The sequence below is a fragment of the Phoca vitulina genome, unplaced genomic scaffold (assembly GCF_004348235.1).
Source record: "Phoca vitulina isolate PV1807 unplaced genomic scaffold, GSC_HSeal_1.0 scaffold10, whole genome shotgun sequence".
NCBI classification, from domain to species: Eukaryota; Metazoa; Chordata; class Mammalia; order Carnivora; family Phocidae; genus Phoca; species Phoca vitulina.
This window is the reverse complement of record NW_022589713.1, coordinates 25,348,443-25,366,076: the sequence shown is the minus strand read 5'-3', so window position 1 is coordinate 25,366,076 and position 17,634 is coordinate 25,348,443. Positions and strand designations below refer to the sequence as shown.

The window sequence follows — 17,634 nt, the reverse complement described above, 5'->3', positions numbered from 1 at the left end:
ATATGTAGTATAAAATTTGCCATTTTAACCACTTTTAAGTATACAATCAGTGTCATTAAGTACATTAACAGTGTTTATCAGCCGTTAGCACTGCCTATGTCCGAAACTTTCCCATCACACCAACTGAAACTTTATACCTGTTAAACACTAACTCCTCGTTCTCCAGTTTTCCCAGCCCCTGGTAAGCTCTATTCTACTTTCTGTCTCTATGAATTTGCCTATTCTAAGTTCATCATGTAAGTGGAATCATACAGTGAATTTGTGATTAGCTTATTTCACTTAGTATAATGTCCTCAAAGTTCATCTATATTGTAGCATACTAATTTCCTTCCTTTTTTAAGGCTAACTGATAAGTAGGGACTTCTGTCATTTTGCTATGCCTTACAGCTTTTTTTGTCCCTTAATTCCAGCATTAATTGCCTTTTGTGTTGAGTTGGTTTTTTTGTAGTGAAATACTTAAGGTCCTATCTCATTACCTTTTGTGTATATCCTATAGTTATTTTCTTTGTGGTTGTCATGAGGATTGTGTTTAACAACCTAAAGTTATAATGCTCTAATTTGGATTTATACCAATTTCACTTCATTAGCATACAGAAACTCTGCTCCTTTGTATCTCCACCCTCTTTTCAGTTGCTGATGTCTCCAAATTACACTTTATACAATGTATGTCCAAAAACATAATTTAAAAAATATACTAGTGTCTTAAATCATGAAGGAAACAAAATGTGGAGTTACAAATGAAGGTTAACAATAATACTAGCTTTTAGACTAATAATTGTTTTTTAAAATATTTATTAGTCTCTTAAATTATGTAGAAAACAAAAAATGGAATTATAAACCAAAGTTACAGTAGTTTATAATTACCTATGTATTTGCCTTTACTGAGATTTTTATTTCTTAAAGTTACTGTTTAGTGTCATTTTATTTCAATTTGCAGATCTTTAGCATTTCTTGCAGGTCAGGTCTAGTGGTAATGAACTCCCTCAACTTTTGTTTATCTGGGAGTGTCTTAATTTCTCCCTCAATTTTGTTAAATACAGGGTTTTGGGTTTCTTTCTTTCTTCCTTTTTTTTTTTTTGTTTCTTATGTTGGTCCACTGCTTTCTGGCCTCTAAAGTTTCTGATGAGAAATTTAATTATCTTATTGATGATTCCTTGTATATGACAAGTATTTCTCTTGCTGCTTTCAAGATTCTCTCTTTGTCTTTGGTTTTTGAATATAATGTGTCTCTGTATGGATCTCTTTGAGTTCATTGTTCTTGGAGTTCATTGAACTTCTTAGATGTTTGTATTTGTGATTCATCAAATTTGGGAAGTTTTTGGCTATTATGTTTTCAGATATTCTCTCTGCCCCTTTCTCTGTTCTCTTTCTGGGACTCCCGTAATGGTCTGTATTGGTCTTCTTGATGGTGTCCTTCAGGTCCCTTATGCTCTGTTCGCTTTTCTTCAATCTTTATTCTTTCTGTTTCTCACATTCTGAATTTCCATTGTCATATCTTCAAGGTTACTGTTTCTTTCTTCTGCCTGCTCAAATGAGTCTTCAAATCCCTCTAGTGAATTTTTTATTTCAGTTATTGTACTTCTCAGCTCCAGAATTTCTTTCTGGTTTCTTTTTAGGTTTTATATCTTCTTTTTGTTCATACATTGTTTTCTTGACTTGTCCACATCTTCAGTTTTTTGAGTATCTTCAAGATCATTGTTTTAAGTCTTTGTTTAATAGGTCCACCATCAAGTCCTGTTTAGGGACAGTTTCTGTTTATTTTTTCCTTTGAATATACCATACTTTTCTGTTTCTTTTTATGTCTTGTGATTTTTTTTTACTGAAAACTGGACATGTGACTCTAATAATGTAGTAACTCTGGAAATCAGATTCTACTTACTCTTACACAGTTTTTGTTTTGTTTTGTTTTGGCTTCTTTTATGTCAGTGATCAGCCTGAGGTGTAAATTTAAGGTCTTCTCGGGTCTCTTCTGAGCCTGTGCATTTCCCTGGGCATTCACAGTGACTTTTAATTTCTTCCTATATGCAGTTGCTTTTAAATGTCCTTGTCTTTAGTGTCTTGCTAGAAGGGGAAAGGAGAAAAATGAATGGGGGAAAAGAATGGTTGCTGGCACTTGAAATCCTCTGGAAGTCACGTCAGCTGGAGGAGGAGAGGTTTGCAACAATTGTGGAGAGGTGGAACACCAATTGCTGGCCAGTTGCTGGCCTGGCTGCCGCTTTGTGCCTCTGATCATAATTAGCAATCAGGGATCGAAGCACAGAGATCCCAGTATTTGAAGAACAGGTGCTTTTTGCTCACCCTGGCTTCTATCAGTAATGTGCAAGTTCTCCAGGAATACATGCACAGCTGCCTGCCAGGGGTTGGGGGATGCGGGGTAGGGATGTGCATGCGTGCGTGCGTGTGTGTGTGTGTGTGTGTGTGTGTGTTTGAGGGTGCAGGGTGAGTAGCTGCTATTGTGCTAAGAGCTGAAAAGGACTGAAATAAATTGCGGTTTACCATTCAAGTTTTATGGAAGTTGTGAGCCTTTCATGGATTCTTGTATTCTAAAATAGTTACATCAGAGAGATTTTGCCAGAAAGTTGGTTATCTAGGTGGGGAGATAGATTCCTGGTTGTTTCCTACTCCACCATCCATCTTCCCAGAATCCCTGTTGTTCGATTTTAAATCCAGTTTCACCATAGTAAAATTAGTCCTCTAAAGTTGATTTACTTTGGAATTTTGGGTTATCTGATTAATTTAAATATAGTGTAGTCATTAAGAAAGAGGGCTTTAGGGGAGCCTGGGTGGCTCAGTCATTAAGCGTCTGCCTTCAGCTCAGGTCATGTCCTGGGATCGAGCCCCGCATCGGGCTCCCTGCTCAGCGAGGAGCCTGCTTCTCCCTCTTCCACTTCCCCTGCTTGTGTTCCCTCTCTCACCGTCTCTCTCTCTCTCTCTGTCAAATAAATGAATGAATGAATGAATGAATGAGGGCTTCACGGGTGCCTGGCTGGCTCAGTCAGTGGAGCATGTGACTTGTTCTTGGGGTCATGAGTTCAAGACCCACTTGTGCATCCAGCTTACTTTAAAAAAAAAAAAAAAATGAGGGCTTTCAAGTTAGGCATTGGTTTAGGTCCTGGCTGTACCACTTACCAATTTTGTTAGTTTCTTTTTGTCTTGGGCAAATTACTTCTACAGGCTTTAGTTTCCTTATTTACAAAATAGGAAAAATACTGGCCCTTTCAAAGAGTTTTCTAAGGATTGCATGAAGTAATAGAAGTACTCAGCATCACCACTGGTGCTTAGCAAGTGAGAAGTGTAAATCTCCATCTCTTCCTCTTACTACTAATAGTCCTTTTGCTTTATACCTCCTCAAACTACTGTGATAACATATACTACCAGTATGCGGATTCCAGAGCTTTAGACATTTTTTTAAACTCAAAGTTTCAAAATAATAAAAACACCATGTTTCTTGTGGATCTTTTAAAAACAAATAGCTCATTTTTTTAAATGGAAGTACTCCATGAAAGTTTCATAGCTAATTTTACAACTAAAAATCTATTCAAATTACTGATTGGGTTTAATAGTATCATTTTTGGGTATCTTTGATTATAACTTTAAAAGATTGGAGATTGAAACAAGGAATTAAAAATATGCATGTGAGTTACTAATGAAGTGATGTAAATTACATGTTATGAAGATAGATACTGAGGAATAAATAGCTTGCTGGACTAAGTGATTTTTGATTGCCCTTTTTCCTTCCACCTCTCTTCTTCTTTTTTTTTTTTTTAAGTTTTTATTTAGAGAGAGAGAGCACAAGCCAGTGAGGGGAGGGATAGAGAGGGAGGGGGACAAATAGAATCTGGGCTGAGTGGGGAGCCCAACATGGGGCTTGACCTCAGGACCCTGAGATCATGACCTGAGCTGAAATCGAGTCAGACACTTAACCAACTGAGTCACCCAGGTGCCCCACCACCTCTGTTCGTCATGAGAGCATATATTTCAATAGAAAGAAGCCCAATTATTCATAAGCAAGTATCAGAACCATACAAATATTTTGCAGTTATATATAATGCAGAGCAAATAGAGTTTAAGTGAAAGCAGTTGGATCATTGCATCTTCCTTTGACTCATAGTTACTTTGGATGACAGGAGGGTTTTTTCCCCCAAGTAGAAATCAGGAAAGGGATTTAAGTATGAACTTGTTGGAATTAATTAATTCCTAATTATATGAATGTACAGTTTTTGTTTAGAAACAGAGTGTTACTTAAAACAGTTAAGAAGTCTGTTAGCTTAATTATTCATTTATCCTTTTAGCAGTTATCAGGAACCAGATATGTGCCAGACATGGCCAGTGCTGGTTTGTGCAACCCTTAGTTCTTATAGCCATTGAATTTACAGTAGTGTAGCAGAGGGAAAAAGACATGTTTGGGGGAGCTGTGATAGCTAAGTGGAGTACTAGGGGGTGGGTAGCTAATGCAGAGTTGCGGGAAGATGTCACAAAAAGATTCATAGAAAGAATGAAGCCTGAAAGATTGGTAAGGTATGGCGTGTGTGGACTGGACCTGGTCCCTCTTTTCTGTAGAGATGTTCTGCAGGCATTTCAGGCAGGTGGGACCAAGCAGTGGATATTTTCCCACATAGGCTGCTTGCAATGTTGTGGTTTTGGGTGCGACTGTTTGAAGTGAGCTAGGAACTGTGATTTTCTTGGGGGTCAGGTTCAGAATGTGATTGTTTAGTAGAGTTAATCGAGGCTTGGATTTGTATTTTTCTTTTTTTTTACTTTGCTTTTCAAAACCATTGTGTATTGCTTTGTAATACAAGTTTCTTTTGGCTTAGAAGTGAAACAGCTGGTACCAATGCAGGCCCTGCAACTTGATTAAGTTGCCTGACTAGTGAAGTGGTGCTTTCTTTCCTGTCCTCATTATTCTTGTTGAGGATTGGTTTTTGTAAACATGGTTTTTGTTGGTATGTACCGATCAGGAATTCATTTCCCTCTTTGTGTCCTTAGAAGCAGCTAAGGTCATTGGTTAGCAGAAACAAGTATTAGTAGTGGATTCTACAGAAGATAAAACTAACTACTGCTGAGTGAAGGCCATTTAAAAACAACAGATTAAACATGTGAGCCCCTTTGGATTGGTTTGTTCATTTTATGTAAGGCCTCAGTCTCATTTGGATTACAGATTGGTTACAATTGTTCAACAGACAGCAGTTGGAAATAAATGCTAGAGTCTGTTTCTAAATCTTGCTTAAAGAGTATTGTGTGCTGAAAATTAAAATGAAAATCTTTGGCTTTTATTTTACTAGAACATTTTTTAAAAATCTAAAACTTTGGGGGCGCCTGGGTGGCTCAGTCGTTAAGCGTCTGCCTTCGGCTCAGGTCATGATCCCAGGGTCCTGGGATCGAGCCCCGCATCAGGCTCCCTGCTGGGCTGGAAGCCTGCTTCTCTCTCTCCCACTCCCCCTGCTTGTGTTCCTGCTCTCACTATCTCTCTCTCTGTCAAATAAATAAAATCTTTAAAAAAAAAAAAAAATCTAAAACTTTGGATCAGATGGATGAAATTTAACAAGAGAATGTGTAGGATTGATTTTTTTTTTTTATTGCATTGTTGGAGAAAAAAGTACAAACATTTTAAGGCACCTCAAGGACTTTACTCATGAAGAAGCATGTATACATGATTGAAATTTTTTTCAAGTTGGAGGTAATGTGGCAAATAGAGATTAACTTGGAAAGGGTCAGTGATCCCATTCTTTACCCCTGTGTTGTCATAATGGGCTAAGAAATGAACTATATTTGCCAAAGAAAGTGGGGAAAGAACTAAGAATTTTGTCCAGTAGGGTGGAGGACTTGCTGAAAGGGTGGCAGAGGGCTGCCAACATTGATGCCAGAGTTAAACATTGACTGAATGGCTCAGGAAAAAGTTCATTTGCCCCCATGTAAACATTATTGAATGTATGATGAACTAGATACGTAGAAAAGAAGGTTGTTGGTATTGTAGCTGTCATGTTTGTATTATTTTTACTTTTAAGAAAGTCATTAGCATTCTGATAAGCATGAATTAGCAGATAAGCATGGGAAATGAAAATGTCTACTTTGGGAAAGGGAGAAAGTTACAATACATAGGGCAAAAAAAGCTGAGATTGAGAGGATAGATTTAAGATACTAAATTGAAAGGAATAGAGCTAGAGGAGGAAATACTGGGACTTTGATAGAAACCACTGTATCAGATTTTCATTTTGGAGAACAACCTTTACCTTTGCATTTCTGCTCGGATCTAGGAACGTGAAGAACGAACCTACATCTTTTGGTTTTTAGATATTTGAGGATGTAAGAGTAACCATAGTATATGAATTCTGCATTACAAGTTTCATCTACAGGGAGTCATAATGAGCCCTACCAGCAGTCTCTGTGGCATGCATAGTGGTGACCCTGATTTTAAAATATTTGTTAATAATGTGTACTAGAGTAATAAACTAGATTGAGTTGGTTAATTTTTAAATGTTACAACCCAGTTCTTTAAATTGGAAGGGGTGGCACCAAAATGCAAGGTTTTTTAAGTGTTACAGTTCAGTGGCATTAATTACATTCACAGTGTTTTGCAGCTGTCACCACTATTTCCAAAACGTTTTCATTACTCCAAACAGAAACTCTGTACTCATTGAGCAATACCTTCCCATTTCTCCCTTATTCCTAGCCTCTGGGTACGACTAATCTACTTCCTGCCTCTGATGAATTTTCCTTTTCTAAATATTTAAGTGGAATCATACAGTATTTGTCCTTTTGTTTCTGGCTTATTTCACTTAGCATAATGTTTTCAAGATTTACGCATATTCTATATGTATTAGAACTGCATTTCTTTTTATGGCTGAATAATAATCTATTGTATACATTTTTTTAATTCATTTATCTGTGGGTAGACACTTGGCTTTCCACCTTCTGGCTCTTGTGAATAAATAATAGTGCAATGAACGTCAGCATAGAAATAACTGTGGTATGTTGCAGATATTTTCTCCTAATCTGTTAGCTGTCTTAACTATGTTTTTTGAAAATTTCATTTTTAGGTAATAAAATGTATCAGTTATTTCTCTTATTGTCCTTGTATTTTGAGTTATTCTTTTCTTTTTTTAAGATTTTATTTATTTATTTGACAGAGAGAGAGAGACAGAGAGGGAACACAAGCAGGGGAGTGGGAGAGGGAGAAGCAGGCTTCCTGCTGAGCAGGGAGCCCGATGTGGGGCTCGATCCCAGGACTCTGGGATCATGACCTGAGCTGAAGGCAGACACTTAACGACTGAGACACCCAGGCGCCCCTGTATTTTGAGTTATTCTTGAAGACTCAGTATTAACATGTTCTAAGAGCCATAATGCCCAGTTCCATGAATTGTCTGGTACTCAGTAATTTAGGATGGACTGACTAAATATTACAGAAGGTAAACTTCAAAAATTAACTGCCAGACTTTATAGAATCTTTAAGGAGAGAAGCAGTATGTCCTAGCTATAACTATAAAATTCAATGGTGTGCCCCAAATTCACAGTATATACTAATATTAACTCAAAATGCACCAGCCACCTAACTATAAGAGCTAAAAACCATAAAATTCTTAAAAAAAAACAAAAAACCAGAAAAACCCTCAGGAGTTGGGGCGCTGGGGTGGCTCATTTGGTTAAATGTCCGACTCTTGATTTCGGCTCGGGTCATGATCTCAGGGTCATGAGATCCAGCCCTGTGTCAGGCTCTGTGCTCAGCAGGGAATCTGCTTGGGATTCTCTCTCTCTCTCCCCTTCTCCCCCTCCCCCTGCTTGTGTGTGTCTACGCCCTCTCTCTCAAATAAATCTTAAAAACCCTCAGGAAGAAATCTTCATGACCTTGGATTCCTAAATATGACACCAAACACAGAGAAAAAATAAACTGGACTTCATCAAACTTAAAAAATTTTATGCATCAAAAGACATTATCAAAGGCGCCTTGGTGGCTCAGTCGTCAAGTGTCTGCCTTCAGCTCAGGTCATGATCCCAGGGTCCTGGAATCGAGTCCCACATCAGGCTCCCTGCTCGGCGGGAGGCCTGCTTCTCCCTCTCCCACTCCCCCTGCTTGTGTTCCTGCTGTCGCTCTCTCTGTCAAATAAATAAATAAAATCTTAAAAAAAAAAAAGAAAGTATAATAACCTGATAGAAAAAAATGATCAAAATACATAAAGGGGTAATTCCCCCCAAAAACATAAAATGACCCCTAAACATGAAATGATTTCAAACTTATAATTAGAAAAATGCAAATTTAAATACACCGAGACATCATTTTTTAGTTTTCAGATTGACAAAATTTAAAGTATAACGATCCCTCCTGTTGGCAAGGGTATGAGGAAACAGACACATACATTCCTGATGAGAAGGCACAGCCCCTCCTGAGATTTGGCAGTATCCAACAAAATCCTGTGTATGCATTTGCTTTTTGGCCTATCAGTTTCAATTCTAGGAATTTTCCCTGAAGGTACAACTCCAACAGTATGAACATCCATATGTCATGGACCATTGTTTGCAATTTCATACATAGGAGAGTGGTTGAATAAAATATGTTATATCCATAAAACAGTACTATGCAGCTCTGAAAGGAAAAAAGTAAGCTCTCTGAGCTGATCTCTGAACTGATGGATTGATCTCCAGGATATATTGTTAAGAGAAAAAGATTATCTATAGATTGTTACTCTAAAGAGAAGAGGAGGAAATATACCACAGAGCTGATCATTTGTGCAAAAGGAAACAGGAAAGATGTTTGCCAAACATAGGGAAAACTAGAAACTAATGAGACTGGTAACATAGGGTGAGGTAGAGATTGAAGAAATGGAAGGGATAGGGTTTGACACTAATCTGATTTTCCCTATTTTGAATAGTTTTGAGTATTAGAACTAAGTTCATGTTTCATATACTCAAAATTAACAAAGACAGGGGAGATGATGGGGGAAAAAATCCCAAATGGAATAATACAAATAAATAATGAACCTAGCTATTTCAGTTGAATAACAACCGTACTGAAGGGTGTAATGAGAACTAACAAGTAATTTTGGAGTACAGGATTTTGACTATAAGGCTATTGATAAAAAGAACTATAAACCAACTTAAGACTAGAGACAGAGTATTGTACACAAATATTGTACTCTAGTAAATATTTGCTTATAGTATGGTTAGAACTATTCTATGTATTCTAGATTAGAGCAAATAAGTATATATGATGGTGATAATGAGAGTCAGGTTTTTCCATTGTTAAAGAATTAGAAATAAGGGAAAAGGGTGAAATGAACCTCTGTGGAGTTAGATTAGAATTGGTAGCTTCAGTATGGATTAAATGTTTTTAACATATATACAGGTAAGAAAATAGATATGTTTGTGTGTATGTGTATACATTCCTTAATTCAGTCTGTTGTGAAGGCCTTGAAGCCATGACACTTCTGAATATTTTTTGTCAATAAGGGAACCAAGGCTCTGCGGAGAAATGGCTAATTCTATGCTAGGGCAGGGAAAATGCAAAGATAATGCTTGGAACATCTTGTGGTGCCAGAAAGTAAGGAAGTGCTGAAAATTGGTGAGAACTTGTCAGAAGGACATAGGAGGCAGCCTGTTGAAGGCTCCCCACTGGCCAAAACTGGGACAGTTTGAGCAACAAAATGAATAATAATGGATTTTATACCTTATAAAATAAGGTAGGAATCCATGATATAAAAAGTGAGAGTATATATACAACTGGGAAGAAGGGAAAGTTCTTTATTACAGTAGGATTCCATTTAATAAATGTAGACAATGATGGAATTACAAAAATCACCATTTAGTAACCATCACAGTAATAACTGTTTCAGGCAAGAGTTACCTAGTAAGCAAGAGTGTAAGGTACAGGTTATTTTACTAGTCTCAAAATTGACTTTCTCACAATTCTAGAGGGTTGAAGTCTAATATCAGGTGCTTGCAGGATTGGTTTCTGGTGAGGCCTCTCTCAGCCTGCAGATGGCTGCCCTCTTGCTATTTCCTCATGGCCTTTGTGTGTGCTTTACTACGGGTGTTTCTATCTACCTCTTATAGGGACATTAGTCCTATTGGATTAGGGCTCCACCCTTATGTTCTTATTTAACCTTAATTACCGTCCTAAAGGCCCTGCCTCCAAATACACTCACATTGTGGGGGTTATGGCTTCAACATATGATGTCTGTAGCAAATATCATATGCCTCTTGATAAGATGTTTTGAGAAAGATACAATGTTTTGTGGTGTTTCCCCTCTCCCCAAAATGTGTTGCCTGAATCTAATTAGAAATATCAGACAATCTCAAATTGTAATTTTTAGGATAGGGATGCTACAAAATAACCTGCTTCTACTCTTGCAAAGTGTCAAGGCAATGAAAGACAAAAAGACTAAGAACTGTTCCAGATTTAAGGATACTAAAGAGAGACAATAGTTAAAAGCAACTGTGAGTCTGGATTGATTAAAAAAAAAGTTTATTTAATTGAATCAGGATTGAAAGAAGGCCCAAACACTGTAATTGGTTAACATATCTCTTAAATATCCCTTAGTCTAAAAATGTCCCCTCTTTCCCTTGTAGCTTATTGACAAAATCAGGTTGTTTGTCCTGTAGAATTTCCCACAGGCTAGAATTTGCTGAGTACATTCCTTTGAAGTAATTTAATATGCTCCTCTATCTCCGGTATTTCCTGTTTAATTTATGGGTAGGTTAAGAGCACTACCTGTACATTATCACTTCAGGAGATTTAAAAAAAAGACCTGTTCCTGGGATCTCCACATCTTTTGGACCGACCATTTCTGTGGACTCCGATTTAATCGGTCTGGAGTTCCAGCTGTAGGAATTTTTGCAAGCTCCCCAGGTGATTTTAATGAGCAGTGCACATTAATGTGCCCTCTGGGTTGAGAACCATGGCTCTAGACCTAGTTACCACTGGTCATATTCAGCTTTAACTTTTTTGCTGGGATCCACATAGTACCGGTATTCTTTCTTTTTTTTCTTTATTGAAGTATAATTAACATACAGCCTTATATGAGTTTCAGGCGTGTAATATAATCCAGCAATTCTATACATTACTCAGTGCTCATTAGGGTAGTATACCCTTAATCTTCTTTATCTATTTCACCCAATCATGTGTCCTGTCCCGCCTCCTCCCATCTCCCCCTCTGGCAACCACCAGTTTGTTATCTGTATTTAAGAGTCTGTTTTTTTGGGGCGCCTGGGTGGCTCAGTCGTTAAGTGTCTGCCTTCGGCTCAGGTCATGATCCCAGGGTCCTGGGATCGAGCCCCGCATCGGGCTCCCTGCTCGGTGGGAAGCCTGCTTCTCCCTCTCCCACTCCCTCTGCTTGTGTTCCCTCTCTCGCTGTGTCTCTCTCTGTGTCAAATAAATAAATATAAATCTTTAAAAAAAAAAAAAAAAAAAGTCTTTTTTTTTTTGTTGTTACGTTTTGGGTTTTTGTTTTTTTACTTATCTCTATTTTTGTTTGTTCATTTTGTTTCTTAAATTCCATATATGAGTGAAATCATATGGTATTTATCTTTCTCTATCTTACTTCACTTACCCTTATACCCTTTAGGCCCATCCATGTTGTTGCAAATGGAGAAATGTCATTCTTTTTTATGGTTAATATTCCTTTTTGTATATATACCACACCTTTTTTTATCCTTTTTTTTTTTTTTAAGATTTTATTTATTTGAGAGAGAGAGCTCGAGAGAGCCCATGAGCAGGGGCGAGGGGGAGAGGGAGAGGCAGATTCCCTGCTGAGCAGGGAGCCCGATGCAGGATTCAGTCCCAGGACCCTGAGATCATGACCTGAGCCGAAGGCAGCTGTTTAACCTACTGAGCCACCCAGGCGCCCCTCCCCTTCCCCCTTCTAAAGCTGTAAAGCTCTTTGTTTAAATACTAGCTTCTTTTTTGCTGAAGCCAAAACATATAACACATAAAAGAAAGGCTGTTGTGTTTGAAGTTGGAGTGGGGTCTAGAACCTTTCCTGTTTTTCCAGCTCTGAAGGGGTGTTTGGTTTGATGCCTGCTGCACTATTCCATCCAGCTGAGCATGTTACAGTGTGGACCTAAGTGGACTTACACAGTGTTCCAGAAAAATACTGGCTGCCTTGTTCTCAACCAGCAGATCAATTAAAGAAACTTGGAGTCATTTGGTCACCTTTTGAAAATTCAGTACTTCTTCTAATGATAGTGTCATTTCTACAAATAATGGTTTGCAGATAGATGCCAGAAGTGCAAATTCTACCTTTTACTTGGAGTGTGTTTTATGTGTGTAAGCTTCTCTGTGTCAGTAATTACAACCACATCTAGGTGGGATTATTTAGTGCAGTTTACTTTTGGCTTTAATCAACAAGGAACTGCTTCTTAAATTGAGCAGGCCTGCTTGATTTCTATAAATCACTGTGAACCTACCGTTCCTGAATTGGAACTGCTGTCATTAGTATTGTCTTGTTGGAACTGCTGTGTCACTGTTGTTTTCTTCAGCCTGGTTATGCCTTTTTCACATTTATACAATGGCATTGTATAGTTTGACCCTTAGAGTTCCCAGATAACCCTGCTTTCCAATGCTATAGCTATTAAACAACTGTGGAGAGGTGCCTGGTTCTTTCAAGTTTAATACTGAGTACACTTAATTTTCTCGAGTGTTAGGTGTCTTTCTGTTTACTTGCAAGTGAAACTTAGAAAACTTTTATTGTCAAGAATTGACCTGAAAACTTTTAATAGCCCTTGTTTAGTACTCCTGAACTTTGTAGGGATGAAATATTTTCTGTTTTACCCTGTGGCTTGACTTCTGTTGGGTGATTTGAGCTACCGTTGCTGACTTGCTTTTTCAAATCAGATTTCTGTCCATGTGCTGAATTCTCAGTGACAGAATTTTTTTGTTCTTTTTCCAGGGACAGTTTATAAACCCATGGTGGTGACTCATTTTAGAAGATACTTACCTTTTAAAAGTAAAACAGTCTAATGTTTGAGTTTAATCCAGTCATGCCTTTCAACCTCATCCTCTAGGCCAGTGATGATCAACTTTGTGCATTAGACCCACCCTGGGAAGCTTTTAAAAATAAATGTTTTGGGGGCACCTGGGTGGCTCAGTCAGTTTTAAGTGTTCAACTCTTGATTTTGGCTCAGGTCATGATTTCAGGGTCATGAGATCGAGCCCCGTGTTGGGCCCTGCACTGAGCATGGAGCCTGATTAAGATTCTCCCTCTGCCTCTGTCCCTCAGTTTGCACTCGCTCGCTCGCTCTCTCAAAAAAAAAAAAAAGTTTTGATGTTTTGGCTCCATCCCAGACCTAATGATCCACACTTCTTAAGGATGGTGCCTGGACATTTGGATTAAAATGAAAAAAAAGGGGCGCCTGGGTGGCTCAGATGGTTGCGCGTCTGCCTTCGACTCGGGTCATGGGTCCGAGGGTCCTGGGATTAAGCCCCACATCGGGCTCTTGGCTCGGTGGGGGGCCTGCTTCTCCCTCTCCCTCAGCCTCTCTCCCTGCTCATGCTCTCTCTCTCTATATATATGTATCTCTGTGTCTCAAGTGAATAAATAAAATCTTTAAAAAATAATAAAATGGAAAAAAAAACCCTGTGTTAGTCTGCTCTGGCTACTATAACAAAATATAGACTGGGAGTCTTAGATAACACATTAATTTCTCACAGTTCTAGAGGCTGGGGAGGAGGGATGGGGAGAGGGAGAGGAGACACACACACATGCTCTCTGGTGTCTCTTATAAGGGCACTAATACCATCATGAGGGCTGTACCCTCATGACCTAATTACCTCACAGAGGCCTCATATCTCAATACTGTTAAACTGGGGGTTAGGGCTTCAACATATGTATTTGGTGGGGGCAATTCGATCCATAGCAATCCCCATATAATTCTAATTTGTATTAGAATTGAGAACTGATGTATAACAGTGCTTAGACTCAGAATATGAGTGAATCACCTGCTTATCTTGTTAAAACACAGAGTTGCGTTCAGTAGGTCTGTGATGGGGCCTGATGCATATAGGATCTATACTTAACTGAATTATTTGATATGTCCTAAAGATGTAAAAGTTTCTGCAGTTTTTAAATACATCCAATTAAAAACTCTGTAGTTTGTCTTAATGTCTGGGTAGGTCTGGATCATTTAATGGAAGTAGAAGTGCATAGTAAAAACACTTACTTCATTCTAGCCGAATCAGCCTAGTCACATACAGATTAGATTTCTATTGCTCTGGCTTTTACCAGTGTTTATCTCTTGTTTAAAATGCTTCCTTGGCAGGTGTTAGCTATTCCCTGCTATCCATTTTTAATGGCTTACTTCAGGTCAATTTCCCTAGAATTCTGAGGGCTGTAACAGTCTTCCCCTCCTGAATTTTCAGACTTACTTGCATTGTCATGATTTGATTGCTGTATGGCAACTCTTGTATGTGTAATTTCTGGTATGACATGGCTCTCCAACTGAATTACTCATCTCTGCAAGGTATAGACTATGGACTGTGGTTGTCTGTGTGGTGTATTTAGTAAATGCTTATTGGTTTCATGAGTTAAATAATCCAAGGTGTAGATCTAATAAATGCCATTATTTGAAGCAAATGTAAAGCAGCTATGCAGAGATTAAGATATAGTTTAGCCCAGTATATTTTTAGCATGAGGTAGGAGATAAGCAAATAATACTTAGTATTTGGAACCTGGGACCATAGACAATAAACATTTGTAGTAACACATGAAGGACATACATTGCCTCTTAAGATGATTTACCTTCAACTAAATTTATGTGATTTGCCTGTACCTTATTCTCAAAATGAAAGCATTATTAAATCACTCAGAAATCGTTTCAAGCTGAAAACACTCTCCTCATTCAGCCAGAGAAAATGACGTTTGTATAATAGCATAATAATAAATATATATATACACATATAATAGCTGCCAAACTTTTCCATAGCAGCTGCACCTTTTAACAGCTCTGCCAGCAATATATGAAGGTTCCAGTTTCTCTGTATGCTCTCCAACACTTGTAACTGTCTTTTTTACCATAGTCATCCTAGTGGATGTGAAGTGCTATCTCATAGTGGTTTTGATGTGAATTTTACTTATGACTAATGATGGAAGATCTTCTCATATGCTTATTGGTCATTTTTATATCTTCTTTGTAGAAATATACAGATCTTTTACTCATTTTAAAATTGGATTATGTTTTTTTATTATTGAATTTTGAGAGCTTTTTTTTTTTTTTTTTTAAAGATTTTATTTATTTGACAGAGGAGAGGGAACATAAGCAGGGGGAGAGGGAGAAGCAGGCTTCCTGCTGAGCAGGGAGCCCGATGCGGGGCCCGATCCCAGGACCCTGGGATCATGACCTGAGCCGAAGGCAGACGCTTAACGACTGAGCCACCCAGGCGCCCCAATTTTTTTTTTTTTTTTTTTTTAAAGGTTTTATTTATTTATTTGAGAAAGAGAGAATGAGAGACAGAGAGCACGAGAGGGAAGTGGGTCAGAGGGAGAAGCAGACTCCCTGCCGAGCAGGGAGCCCGATGTGGGACTCGATCCCGGGACTCCAGGATCATGACCTGAGCCGAAGGCAGTCGCTTAACCGACTGAGCCACCCAGGCGCCCGAGGCGCCCCAATTTTGAGAGCTTATATATGGTAGGTACAGGCCCTTTATCAGATAAATGACTTGCAAATATTTTCTCATTCTGTGGGTTGTCTTTTTCACTTTTTTTTTTAAAGATTGTATTTATTTATTTGACAGAGAGAGAGACAGTGAGAGAGGGAACATAAGCAGGGGGAGTGGGAGAAGGAGAAGCAGGCTTCCCGCCAAGCAGGGAGCCCAATGCAGGGCTCGATAGAAGGACTCTGGGATCATGACCTGAGCTGAAGGCAGTCACTTAACCAACTGAGCCACCCAGGCGCCCCCCTTTTTCACTTTCTTGATGGTGTCCTTTGCATCACAAAAGTTTTTAATTTTGATGATATTCAGTCTTTTTTTGTTTTTTGTACTTTTGGTGCCCTGTTAGGAAACCATGGTCAAGATTTAAGCCCAAGTTGTCTTCTAAGAGTTTAGTAGTTTAAGCTCTTACATTTAGGTCTTTGATCCATTTTGAGTTAATCCGTGTATATGGTGTGAGGGAAGGATCCAGCTTTATCCTTTTTTTGTATGGATATGTAGTTGTCACAGCACCATTTGTTAAAAAGAATATTCCAATATTCTTTACCATGGTGAATAGCATTAGTATTTAGCATGTAAGACAAGCTAGAAATCTAGTGTAATTCTTTGATATATGTGTCTAGTTCATTATCCTGTACTGTTATTTTTACCTAGAAGTGCTTCTGTTCCTACACCCCACCACCCTTGTCCAAGCTACATTTTATCTCTTGTTTAGACGTATGTAATAGTGTCCAAACTGGTGTGTTTTCACCACTCTTATTCTGTTTTTTTTTTTTTTTTCATTTTCCAACTTGTGCCTTTTATTTATTTACTTTTAAGACCACAGTGCAAGGCCTTCCATTTGCCCTTAGGATTAAGACAGAAATTCCATAATTGACCCATAGGGCCCTGTAGGATCCTCACCTACTTCTTTAGCCTTTTTTTTCTTTATATGTCCTCCTGATTTTTTCAATCTAGATAATTCTCAGAAGAATATTTCCATATGTTTTTTTCTACCACAGCTACCAACATGCCTGCCTCCTTCTCATGTTACTCTGCCTTCCCATCTGTAACTGTGGATGAACTGTCTACAAATAAGTCAGATTCCATCCCCTCTCATTTAGTCAGGAACATCACTTTATCAGTTGTCCCATCTCTCTTCTGAATTACTGGTTTTTCCTCTGTCAGATCATTCTGATCAGCATATAAACATGCTGTTATTTCTTTTATTGGGGAAAAAAAAAAACCCAGCTCTTGAAACCTACACTCCATTCTGGCTAAAATCCATTTCTCTGCTCCTTTTCACAGCAGAACTGGAAAGGATTATCTATATGTGCTGTCTCCACCTTGTCTCCTGCTGTTTTCTCTGAAACCACTCCTGTCTGATTTTTGTTCACCACCACTCCATTGAAACTGCTCTCTTTATCTCTATGTTGCCAAGGTCAGTGGTCAGTTCTCAGTCCTCATCTTAATGTTTCGCTAACATTTGACCTAGCCATTTACACCCTCTTTGAAATACTTATTTCACTTGACTTCTCTTTTGGTGCTCTTTTTACCTCACTGGTTGCTTCTTCTTGGTCTCTTCTCTTGGTTACTGCTCATCTCTGATTGCTATGTTGGGAGAAGGCCCTATGGTCAGCCCATAGATTTCTTCCCTTTCTTCTGTGCTGGTATGGTTTATTCTCAGTTTTAATACCATTTATATGTTCATGGCTACCCACACTTGTATCTCTAACCTGGACCTCTCCTGTATGTACACATACCTGCCTACTGCCTGGACATATCTACCTAGAGATCTAATGGCTAGTTCCTTTGCTTTTTTTCAGGTATCCGTGCCCAAATGCCACCTTACTGGAGAGGTCCTCCCTGCCCCCCCCCAATATAAGTTGAAGCAATTCCTCCCCTACTTATCCTTCCCTTTTAAATTGTTTTCTGGAGCATTATATAGTATATTATTTATAGTCTTTTGTTTCTTATTGGTATATAGCTTCATGAGGCTAGTCTTCTTACCTTTTGGTCAG

General features: G+C 38.5%; 1 protein-coding gene across 2 annotated transcripts in view; it reads left to right on the top strand.

Moving 5' to 3' along the window:
- ATP2C1 (ATPase secretory pathway Ca2+ transporting 1) overlaps nt 1-17,634 on the top strand; it is a 161,335-nt gene that overhangs the window by 53,956 nt on the left and 89,745 nt on the right. The window lies entirely within an intron of this gene.